Below are 13270 nucleotides of genomic sequence, written 5' to 3'. Positions count from 1 at the left end.
TACTTCATCTCTATCTCTCATCTCCTTCCATCTTTTAACAAGAAAATGAAAATTGAAAAAAAGAAAAAAAAGTATTACCATTTGAGCCCAACCTCTACACAAAAGAAATATCTATATGAAATCAACATATTTTTGAAGGAATATTATGTAAAAGAGGTTTTGTGAAATAATTTAAGACTTTAAGGGATTTAAGGAGTTTTGTGAAAACACGAAAAAACTGAGGAGATATTGATGTAAATAACTCGATTAGTGTATGCATATATTTGTTTGACTGTTTTGTAGAATCAAATTTAAAACTTCTTTTGATTGTGAGAAGAGAAATGTCGTTAAACTAAAGGTTAGTTTGTTATTTAAATTTTTTCTTATTATTTGCCTGATTGAATATTAATTTAAATATGATAAAATTCGCGTATTGATTTAAAATATAATAAGTGTGCAGCACGAATTAGGTGTGATTTCACTTGTCTTCTATGATTGAGGTGTTGCCGTGTTAGATGTGAAATGTTGGCGTGGCTTATCCATATCTCTGTGCAATCTTATCTGCACAATGTCTTTTTCTAAGGTGTTCTTTTCTTATCTCTCCCTGCTGTAGTTTTCCATATATGGGACAAAGTAGTGCATTACAGCAAATAAAGAAAATGAAAAGAAGAGACAGGTGGAGAATATAGAGTGATCAGCAAATTGATTATAAAATATGCAAAAGGAACATTTACAAGCAGAAGAAACTTTGACTTTCCCAGCACTGATCAGAAGAAAATTTCATTGCTTCAAGATACAGAAGAGAAAAAAGCTGCAGAGGTAATTAGTCGTTCACTGTTGGCGAAGAGCAGAAATATGGCTGAGGCTGTTGTTTCAATTGTCACTGAAGGCCTAAAGCCGCTTGGAGATTTCATCCTTCAGGAAGCCAACTTTTTAAGTGGAGTCGGAGAGCAAGTTGAGCTTGCACAAACCGAGCTACGACTGATGCTGGGCTACCTGAAAGATGCAGATGCCAAACAAGGAGAAGACGAAGTGGTACGCGTTTGGGTTGCAACTGTTAGAGATGCTGCTTATGATTTGGAGGATGTGATTGAGACTTTTGTCTTGAAAGTGGCTTCCAAGAGGAAAGGAAGCATGACAATAGTCCTGAAAAGGTTTGCTTGTATCTTGAGAGAAGGATTTTATCTTCATAAGACTGGGTCTGAAATCGAGAAGATTACAACCAAACTTTCTAAGTTGAGGTCCAGAGTGGAATGTTATGATATCAAGGCAATCGGGTCAGGGAGTGAAGGTAGTTCTTCATCTGTTGAGAGGCAACATGATCAGAGGCTAACCTACGCTCATTTCAGTGAACGCCATGTTGTTGGGATAGAGGGCGATGTACAGATATTGGCTACACATTTGTTGAAAGAAGAAGAACATCAATTTCACCGAGTAGTTTCCATTTGGGGATGGGCGGTTCAGGAAAGACGACCCTTGCAAGACAAGTTTATCATCACAATAAAGTTAGGCGTCATTTTGATTCTTTTGCTTGGGTGTGTGTATCTCAACAATATGAAGGAAGAGCTGTTTTGGAAGAAGTTTTAATTAAGCTAACTGCTGCTACCAAAGAGCAAAGAGAAGAAATTGAAAGAAAGAAGAGGGATGAAATAGCAGAACTCCTCTATACTCTCCTCGAAAATATGTGTTGTTTGGTGGTCCTTGACGATGTTTGGAACACTGGTACCTGGAACTCTATAAAAGCTGGATTTCCAGTAAACAAGAGAACAAAGAGCTGCATATTGCTCACGACACGCAACAAAGAAGTAGCTTTGCATGTAGATGAAAATGGTTTTCTTCATGAATCTCGGCCACTAAATGCTAATGAAAGCTGGAAATTGTTCGAGAATATAGCTATCTTTGGAAGGGATGATACAGGTATTTTCTCAACCAGCTCTTTCATCTCGATTTTGAACTTATTTGTCAATAGACTAATAAAAACTACCGCATTCATGTAGATCAAATTATTTTCCTTTTCTTTTCAATGGAAATCAACTCTTTTCAAACCGTTGTACTTTAGCACACACCCGTTGAAAATAATTCTTGGCCAAGACATTATTAATGGACTATAACGAAAAACACAAGCAAACCAACCACGAAGAAAATTGCACACACCAAAGCAAGCAAACAAACCAACCAAGTACACAAGAATTTAAGACGTTCGACAACATGCCTATGATCGCTTTGAGTACAAAGAACAACTTTTGTTACAAGAAAATCCCCGTAGCCTCTAGCTCTCTATTACACTCACACCATTGTTCAACCCCAAATTTGATGCCTTATTTATAGCTTATAGAACTTGGGTTAGAATTTAACTTGAAGTAGGAAACCAAGCCCAATCAAAACCCTATTAAAATATGTAAAAAAAATGCGTCATTATCGATGGGGTTGGGAAAACCGACAGGTCTCTCAAAAAGAGTCAACTGGCCGCCCTAAAAACAAGACTGCCTTGTATGAAACATCGACCTCTTTGGACTAAACCGATCTGTCACCATAGCAGGACTGACCAATGGTCGCTGACGCTGCTGCTCTAGGGAAGAAACCAACCGGTTGGATGGCCAATCCCAACGGTCACCACATGACGCAGCGAGATATAATAATTAACAATATTAGAATTCATCAGAGAAATTGAGTAAATCTCAAATATATTAATTGAAAATAAGATGAATAATTCAGGATGCTCCAACACATTCCTTTTATACAAGAGAAACCATATACTTGCTAAGATAGCTAATTAGAAAATAAAAAGGAAATAATAAAAGTTTCCTAAAATATTCTAAAAATTTTAAACGGTGAAAAGTTAAAATAAACCATAGAATTTGACTAAAATAGCCCATGCATAATAGAAAAGCAGTGAGTTGCACTTGCCACGCTGTTCTCTTTGAAATGATAGGTCATGGGCTTGATTATAAGCTCGGGGCTCATACTTGCACAGATTGGGCTTTGTTGCCGCGACGACGTGCGCGCTTGTCCAGTTGTTCCTCGATTAACTCGGTCATGTGTTCTACATCAGTCCCTTCCACTTCAGAAGAACTCAACCCTAAGTTATTTTTAAGATAAAGCGGCTCATCTTCATGAAATGCATACAAGTCAGCAACATTTAAAGTGCTTGAATTCTCCATGCATTGTCATTGATCTTCCTTAGAATCTTGTATGGACCATATTTGCGGGATTGTAACTTGCGATAAGTACCTACTAGAAACATCTCATTCTTCAAATAGAGCATGAAGGAGTCGCCTTCATTGAACACCTTGACTAGCCTATATTTGTTTGCGGTGGCTTTGTATTTAGCATTGGTTTACTCCAACATCTCCTTGACCTCATTCTTCATGTCTTGGATGTTTTCTGCCATATGCTCAACTGTGGTACTTACACCATGGGCCTTAGATAACTTCATTAAATCAATCACATGGTTAGGAACCAAAGTGTAAACCAAAGCGAAAGGTGATTTTCCTGTGGCACTATGAATACCACTGTTATAAGCAAACTCAACTTGAGGCAGTGCTTTTTCTCACTGTTTGGGTTTGTCTCCATAGATGTTAAGGATCATATTACCCAAAGTTCTATTAATAACTTCTGTCTGGGCATCAGTTTGGGGATGTGCAGTACTGCGGCGATAAAGGGCGGTTCCAAACGTCTTCCACAAAGTAATCCAGAAATAACTGAGGAACTTGGTGTCACGATCATAGGTGATGGATTTGGGCACGTCATGCAAACAAACAACCTCTCTAAAAAAACAATTTGGCTATGCCAGCAGCATCATTCGTTTTCTTGCACGAGATGGAGTACATCATCTTGGAGAACCTGTCAACAAAAACAAAAACAAAAACAAAATTTACTCTCCTTCGTGTATGGGGGAGTCCCAACATGAAGTCTATGGAAAAGTCCTGCCAAATATCATTAGGCACATGCGAAGGCATATAAAGATCAATGTTTTGAGATTGACCCTTAGACACCTTACAAGTGTAACACTTTTGCACGATCTTTCTCACATCATTTTTCAAAGGATGTCTCAGGAGGTGAAAATCTATAACAGGTTGGTTGCAAACACCCTTGGACCAAATCTCCTTAAAGTCTTCATCGGCTTCATACAGCGCAATCAACAACTCATATCTCACAACCTCTTTAGCCATGATAACTAGCATCTTTGCCTTAGGGACTTCTATAAGTTCAAAAAACCTCTCCACTTCAACAAGCCAATCTAAGAAATCTTCAACTTATAAATGCCCTTTGAAATATGGAATTTTAGTCTTAAAGCGATAAGTCTTCTTGGCATTGGCTACTGGGTTAGGCATGATCGTCATGAATTTCTTCCTCCGGCTCCACATCACTATCTTCCTGACCAAGGCGCCAAGGAGGACGTCGTTCGTTACGTCAATAGTCCCCTCTGTCTTTAGCTGGCCGTTCTTGGTTTCCTAAGTTCTTGGTTTGACATAGACCCTCGATTTCTGTATTGAATTCATCACGAGTGATTGGTTCCTCGTCTCCATGGGCTTTATCTTCTCCGTCTAGATGAGCCATTGAAGGCACTTCGAGTCTGGCAAAAACATGCTCTGATACCAACTGACGCAGCGAGATATAATGGATAAGAAGATCGAATGATAACCATACAAGTAGCAATGTCGGAAGCCACCAACAAATTAGGATCCACTAGAGAAATTGAGTAAACCTCAAATATATTGATTGAAAATAAGATTAATAATTCAAGATGCTCCAACGCATTCCTTTATACAAGAGAAACCTTAAACTTGCTTGGAAAGCTAATGAGAAACCCAAGACTTGCTAGGAAAACTTATTGGAAAACAAAAAGGAAAATAATAGAAGTTTCTCAAAATATTCTAAAAACTTTATACACTGAAAAGTCAACGTAAACGATAGAATTTGGCTAAAGTAGCCCATACTTGCACTTGTCATGCCGTTCTCTTTGAAACGATAGGTTATGGGCCCGATGCTGAGCTCAAGGCCTATACTTACACAGATTGGGCTTTGCTGCCGCGATGACATGCGTGCCTGTCTAGCTATTCCTTGATCAACTCGGCCATGTGTTCTATATCACTACACCTCTGAAAATTGTTGCTGTCGTCTGTCTTTTGTCAATCGATTGCTACCATGTTTTCTTCCTCTGCATCACAATGGTGAGCCAATATTTAAAAAAATTTCACTTTGGCGAACAATTAATCAACCATGGACAATTGTTGACCCTCATAACCTCTTAAACCTCTTGGATTCCAGGAGCTTTACCTTGGCAAGAAACCACTTGCCTTCAAGCACCATAGGTGAGGTGGTGCTCCACCTAGAACTAAGCTTGGGTCATTGAGATCTCTGGTGCAGAAACGAGATCCCCCGTGTTGAATTCCTTGCTCCTTGTCTCCTAACATAACTTTCCTAACCTTCTTTTCCTTATATGTATCAAACCAATCTTTATTTGAACACATATGAAAATAACACCCGTAATCTAAAATATAAACTGAAGCAGAACTCTTACCCAAAGAAATTGCAATGACTTCTCTGTTACCCTCATCTGTAACCATCAAAAGTTCATCATTAGTGTCTCCAATAGACATGTTGGCTGTTTTTGAACTTTCAGCATTCTTCAACTTGTCTATTCTCTTTCCATATATGACAATTCTCTTTCTAATGATCTTTTAATCCATACTTGAAACAACCATCCCCATCCTTAGATCCAAGCTTTAATACCACATGTTGTACTTTAGCCCGCACCAAAAAGCTTGTTATCAATGGACTATGAAGAAAAACACAAGCAAACCAACCACAAAGAAAATTGCACACACCAAAGGAAACAAAGTAACCAAGAATACAAAATTTATAAAGATTCAGCAATGTGCCTACATCCTCTCTGACGATCCCCTTGAGAAATTTCACTAGAAGAATAGGAACACAATTGGTATAAAAACTTGATTTAGCTACAACGCACTTGGTTCAAGGTGGAGGCATTGACATGTTCAAGGAGATGAATCAAGCAAATTCCTGGATTGACGGAGAAAAGGTGGAGCGGGCTAGTAGAGCAAGGTGTCTAGTGGAGGAAAGGTAGAGGCTCAACGAAATCCTAGTGGCGCAAGGGCTCCTAGCGAGGCTCAAGAAATCCGTGTAGGAAGAGGTGGAGTTGCGGGGACCATGTCATCCTTGAAAAGTATGAGTGTTTGTAAAGTGCGGGTTACCCTTAACTTGGATATCACCAAGGTGGAGATTGTTGGTGTAGGTGGCTCATTAAAAGTCATGATGTTTAAGTCCCACATTGCATAATACAATAATAATCTACACGCGTTCAAAATATAAATAGTCCATTGCTAATTACACCGAGGCCTCAAGTTGAAGTCCTACACCTAGAAGTCCATTAAGTCTAGGCCAATCCAAATATTGGATTTAGGTGGTTAAGATGGGGATAATAACTTAGCATGGTTTGACAGGTAGTGCTGAAGTGGGCTCCTATAGGGCCCATTGCTACAACACAAAGTGGTTTTGACCTTTAGTTTAGAGACCACTGTATTATGCATTTTTATACTTCATTCATCAACGGTTATCTTTGAGATTAACTCATAAACTTTTCTAACAAAATGAAGACTCGGACCAAATGGTCATTAGCAAAATGCTATATGCATATTGGAAATCTGTAAATCACGTAGAAGACAACATTCATCTTGTGTGAAAAATTTAGGTAGTTAGAAGTACTGGTACATCTTTTCCTCTTTACTATCAAGCTCGTGATGTTATCGCTGTCAGTATAATTTCTAGGAGTAGCTTGCATAATATCCTTCTATCAAGATATTGCTTCAGTACAGGTTCTTTTCATTTCATATTGTGATAGATTGTTGCAATTATGTGTCTGTTCTGTATCATCTTTGATGAATTTTTCCCACGATGAAACACTATCTCAAACATGGATTGGTTTTTGAATATTATTTAAGCGTTTGACATTCTTTTGTTTTCTTAATGTTTGGGTAATCTGCCGAATTGTCCCTTGAAATTGTGCCTTGAAATTGCACTCAATTGTCAATTTACCTTTGACTTTTTATTTAGAAAATTAAGAAGTTAAAAATAATAAAACACATGAATATAATATAAAACGTAAAACACAAGGAAAAAAAAAAAAAAAACTGTATTAACCCCTTCACACCTGGAGCCACCTCCTACCACCCGCCATCATCTACACTCCACCGCCACCTTATGTCTCTCCCTGTCTCTCACGCTCCAACCAAAACACATTATCCCACCTTAAAAATTTACTCTACACACACAGTAACCACAGACAGCACCACATCCCACAGACCCAGAACAACTCCTCCCCATCCCCCATCCCCCATCCCCTAGCTCTCTCTCTCTCTCTCTCTCTCTGCGAACAAGGTAAATTTTTTATTATTTTGCCCCTCCTATCTCCTATCTCCCGTCTCCTTCTCTTCCTCCCCCCTCCCCCGTCCGTCGTCGCCGCCCTAGATACGAACCCTACCAACATCGCAACCCAATCTCCCCACAGCCACCCTCTCTCTCGATCTCCGACAAACCTCGACAACTTCAAATTTGGGGTCTTTTTGAAACCTAGTTCCCCTTCCCCAAGCCACCTCTCCCCAGCAAAGACCCATGAAAATTGCACCAACCCATGAAAAAAGTTGTTTGTCTGGTAGAAGGGAGGGGATGAGTGGTTGTGGGTCGCAGGTTGTGCGGGTCCGAATTTTAATTAAAATGATTTTTTTATTATTTTATTTTATAATATTTAATTATTGTTAACATATAAAATGACCAATTTAATCTCGTATTTAACGGGCAATTTAGATGAAATGTTGACGACTTAGAACGCAGGGGAAAATTGATAATAAAAATTAATTCAAGTCCTTAGTTTTTTTTAAAAAAAAATTCAATGATAAATTGATAGTTATGTACGAGTTCAGGGGGCAATTCAACATATTACCCTTAATGTTTTAAAAAATCATTTTGGTTTTTAACCTCCAAGCAATGAATTATTATAATGTGCTTGGAATTGATTTTGTTTTTTACTTCCAAGCAGTGAGGTTAAGAAACTTCATAAACTTTTAGGTTCTAGAGTGAAAATAATTCAAGCAAGGGACATTGGTGATATAGAAAGCCATATTGAACAAAATAGGTTAATTTTGCTCTCTATTATATTTATTGTTTTCAGTGGCTGAAATTTATGCTAAGAAGGAAGAACTAGGAAAGAAGATGCTTCAACATTGTGGAGGTTTGCCATTAGCTGTCATTGTGCTTGCAGAACTTCTAGCTAGAAAAAGATCAGTTGATGAGTGGTATAAAGTGTATAAGAATGTTGATGTATATATAAGGAGAGGCACAAACCTTGAACCTGAATACAAAAATCAAGGCTATAAAGGTGCGTCATGGGTGCTGGCATTGAGTTATGATCACCTACCATATCGCCTAAAGTTATGCTTTCTATATTTAGGCCATTTTCCTGAGGATTATGAGATACCTGTGAAAAGACTAACTCAATTATGGATGGCAGAAGGTCTTATATCTTCAACATCTATAGACATGATTGAAGATGTATCATATGGTTGCTTAACTGAGTTGGTAGAAAGGTGTATGGTTCAAGTTGGAAAATATGGTTCAACTAAGAAGATCAAAACATGTCGTCTCCATGATCTTATGCGAGACTTATGCTTGTCAAAGGGAAACGAGGAGAACTTTTTTGATATTGTCAATTTTGCTTCCACAGCAAGCAAGGCAGCACCTATCGGTAAAGTTCGAAGACGTGCCATCTATTTGGACGAAAAAGTTGATTATTTAGCCCCCACAAGACATGAAAGAGATGGCCAACTCAGGTCTCTGTTATACTTTGGCAGCCTCATATGGAAAAAAAAAATGATAGAAAAAATGTTCAATGACTTCAAATTGCTTAGAGTTTTGAAGTTTGAAGAGATGCGTTTTGAAGTAAAGTTGCCCAGTAATATTGGGGATCTTGTCCACTTAAGGTTTTTAAGTCTGAAGAATAGTGAAATGAATCAATTGCCATCGTCTGTAGCTAGTTTGGTGTGTTTGCAAACTCTAGATGTACGCTGTAAAGATAAGGTGGTGGTGAAAATACCTAATGTGTTTTCAAAGATGGTACAATTGAGACATTTATACATGCCCTACGAACACAGCGTAAGTGAGAAGCTGTCATTGGCTAGTCTTGGCAGTTTGCAGACGTTAGTTCATATTTCGAACCAAGACTGTGATTTTAAAGAACTTGTTCAATTAAAGAATCTTAGAAAGCTGTCGGTACATGTAAGGTCAAGGAACTTTGAAATTTTGGAGGAAATCTCGAAAGCGGCAATCTTCACAATTAACCGTGTTCAGTCTCTCTGTGTGGTGTCTACTTCAACGGATATATTAAAAAGTATAGTATATAGATGTCGTCATGTATCCAAGCTGAAAGTAAAGGGGCCAATGGGAAATTTACCTGAAGATCTCCCAACCTATCCAAACCTCACCAAGCTAACGTTGTGTGGTACATGTCTCGAGGACACCCAGATAAGAATACTAGAGAAGCTGCCAAAATTACAAACCCTTTGCCTTGGAGATGGAGCTTTTGAGGCTGGTTCTGAAAATTTGTTTTGCTCGAGTAAGGGCTTTCCTTCTCTTGAAGTTCTTTACCTTAATGGTTTGTCCGAATTATCCCATTGGTGGGTGTCCGAAGAAGCCTTGCCTAGCCTGTGCAGATTGTACATTGAAAATTGGATTACGTTGGTAGGAGTTCCAGATGGGCTGCAATATGTTTCTACCCTTAAGGAAATAACCATAAAGTTGATGCCTGATACATTCTGTAGTCGCCTTCAGGAAGGAGGAGAGGATTTCTACAAGATCAAACACGTCCCTTCTGTTTTATTTGAGAGTATTGTTGCTGAGCAGTGGGACGAAGCTGTAAGGGTAATGTGTTCATATATATACCTTTTCTTTTCTGTTGTTTCATGCGAACAAAGAACTAATTACTTTATTCCTTTTTTTCATTGAAGAAACGTATGCTGCTTGCCGAGAAGAGAAGGGTTGCAGTATGTCTTCAGACCTTTCTTTTTCAATTTCTTTTTTTAAAAAATGGGAATAAGCACTGATTGTTTTTTTTTTAAATTTATACTGTTTTCCTTTAGCTGTATGTACAGAAGGCTGCCCTACAATTCATTGATGCTGGCGTGCATACCTGAAAACTGTGTCGATAATGAGGTCAATGTACGTTCTCTCCCTGTCCCAACGTTAGCTGTTTGTTTTCGGTGCCTGCGAATATGATTTCTTATTCTATATTTCAAGTTTAGTAACTCAACTGGACTTCTATGCATATCTTCTGTAGCAGTGTTGCTTATTAATGTTTATGTTGTAAAAGTCTTGGTGTGGAGCTCACTAACTATTCATTACTATTCATTTGGAGACTTTGGTAGGGTTTGTCTGTCACGGGTGAATAGTGACATTACTATTCATTTGGAGACTTTGGTAGAGTTTGTCTGTCACGGGTGAATAGTGAATAGTGATTATTTCAGCCTATAAATAAGACCACCATCAGAGAAAGAAAAAATAAGAAAAGAAGAAAAAGAAAAGAGAGAAGAGAAAGCAGAGAGAAATTCTCCTAGAGAGAAAATTCAGTGAGCCACATATGTTGTAAACACTAAAGTTGTAGCCATATCATTTTATAGTGAAAGGTTACTGCTGCTGCTCTCCGAGGACGTAGGCATAGCCGAACCTCGTTAAAAGCTGTGTCTCATCTATTTTACGTGCAGCTCAATATCCGCATATATTCCAGGTTATTTTATAACACGTTATCAGCACGATAGTCTCTTCTTTTATTTCTGAAATTTTTCCAACTCAACACTATGTAGTTACTTCTCTGTCTCCTCTCTGTCATATGTCTACTCTCACTTTACTACTACAACGACATGCAAACTTTCCTTTTTGTGTTCTCACAATTTCTATGTTGTTTAATCCATGCTTGTTTAATTCACTTCTTTGTAACGTAATTTCTATGTTGTTTAATCAGTCCTGTTATTTTATGGTGGTGTAATTTTTTACCCATCGCGTTGTAATACAAATTATTGTAATAAAATGATGGTGTGATCTTAAAACCCATCTATTATATCTTGAATAGTGGCGCAGTTATATTGCCCACACTATATAATATATTATGCACTTCATATTAGGTGGAGGTTTTTATCCCCACATTTATTTTATTTATGGTATGGTGTAGGTTTATTACCCATACGGCAATATTTATTTAAAGGGTGGTGCGGGTTTATCGTCCACGCCTTTACTTTTATTTAAATGTATGGAGCAGAATTAGTGCCCATACAAGCACCTTAACTTTATGAATTTAATTTACCGCACATTTAAGGTATGGTGCGGGTTTATCGTCCATACCAGCAAATTCATAACACTTTATTTATCATCAATTAATATACCTGAATAATGAGGGCCTGAAATTCCTATTAATAAGTGGCTTAATATTTCAGATCTCGAGCCTAAAGTTTTAGATGGCAAATTTGGCAAAACTCGAGTTTGCTGCCGTGGGCCTTTCCGGGGACAACTATTTATCATGGGTCTTGGATGCCAAAATTCATCTACGAGCCAATGGCCTCGGACAAACAATTGTAGATGAGAATGATGCTTCGCCTGAAGAGAATGCGAAGACCATGATCTTTCTTCGCCGCCACATCCATGAAGCGTTGAAGAGCGAATATGTGGTGGTTGATGAACCGTTGGTTCTGTGGAAAGCTATAGGTGAAAGATACGATCACCAGAAGACGATGACTCTCCTAAGAGCTAGATACGAATGGACCCACTTGAGATTTCAAGATTTCAAGTCAGTGTCCGAGTATAACTCTGCTATGCACAGAATTACCTCATTAATGAGGCTATGTGGGGAAAATATATCTGAGGAGGATATGCTCGAAAAAACTCTGAGCACTTTTCATGCTTCAAATGTCCTCCTTCAACAGCAATACAGACATAGCAGTTTCAAGAAGTACTCGAAACTTGTATCTTACCTCTTGTTAGCTGAGCAGAATAATGAGCTCTTATTAAAGAATCACCAATCTCGCCCAACGGGCTCAGCACCACTTCCTGAAATAAATGCTGCATCTCAGGAAGTGAATGCCACTTCATCTCGTGGTAGTATCCACAAACGTGGGCGAGGGGGCAAGCGTGGCCACTGGCAAGGAAGTAAAAAAAATCGTGGTGCTCGTTCAGAGGGTTTAGGTCCAAGGAGCGGTCCATCCACGAATGGCAAAAATGCATCCCGTAATAAGGGAAAGGCACAGATGAGCCATGTGCCTAGAAATGTTGAAAGCCCTTGTCACAGATGTGGTGCAAAGGGACATTGGATGCGCGCATGTCGTACGCCCAGGCATTTGGCGGATCTCTATCAAGCTTCACTTAAGAACAGGAAAGTGGAGATAAATTACATTGATCATGCTCCGCCAGCCACAGATGGCTCATCAGAAATATCACGTCAGCTAAACAAGACGCATCTAGATGTTTCTGATTTTGTTACTGAAAAAGGGAATGAAGGTTATGAGTCCAAATTAGATTAAATTCCTTAATGTACTATTTGTATTAGCTGAAGTGTTGTTTAAATTTCAATCCAATAAAAGTGGTAATGTTGTCTTCTTTATTAAGTCCGAATTAGATTAAATTCCTTATGTGGACCATTTCGGTACTTTATGGTCTTGGTGGACGCATCCTGCCGAGTGGTCGTGCTGATAACGTGTTATAAAATAACCTGGAATATATGCGGATATTGAGCTGCACGTAAAATAGATGAGACACAGCTTTTAACGAGGTTCGGCTATGCCTACGTCTTCGGAGAGCAGCAGCAGTAACCTTTCACTATAAAATGATATGGCTACAACTTTAGTGTTTACAACATATGTGGCTCACTGAATTTTCTCTCTAGGAGAATTTCTCTCTGCTTTCTCTTCTCTCTTTTCTTTTTCTTCTTTTCTTATTTTTTCTTTCTCTGATGGTGGTCTTATTTATAGGCTGAAATAATCACTATTCACTATTCACCCGTGACAGACAAACTCTACCAAAGTCTCCAAATGAATAGTAATGTCACTATTCACCCGTGACAGACAAACTCTACCAAAGTCTCCAAATGAATAGTAATGAATAGTTAGTGGATCTATTTGTATTAGCTGAAGTGTTGTTTAAATAAAAGTGGTAATGTTGTCTTCTTTAGTATTCCAGCTCATTTTACTTATTTGGTGGCATGGATGTAAATTATGGATGCCCTCAAAACAAA

At 38.4% G+C, this 13270-nt stretch overlaps 1 pseudogene; it reads left to right on the top strand.

Moving 5' to 3' along the window:
- LOC18786350 lies at positions 639-12574 on the top strand (annotated as a pseudogene).

The sequence above is a fragment of the Prunus persica genome, chromosome G2 (genome assembly GCF_000346465.2).
Source record: "Prunus persica cultivar Lovell chromosome G2, Prunus_persica_NCBIv2, whole genome shotgun sequence".
Taxonomy (NCBI): Eukaryota; Viridiplantae; Streptophyta; class Magnoliopsida; order Rosales; family Rosaceae; genus Prunus; species Prunus persica.
This window is presented reverse-complemented; position numbering and strand designations above follow the sequence as displayed.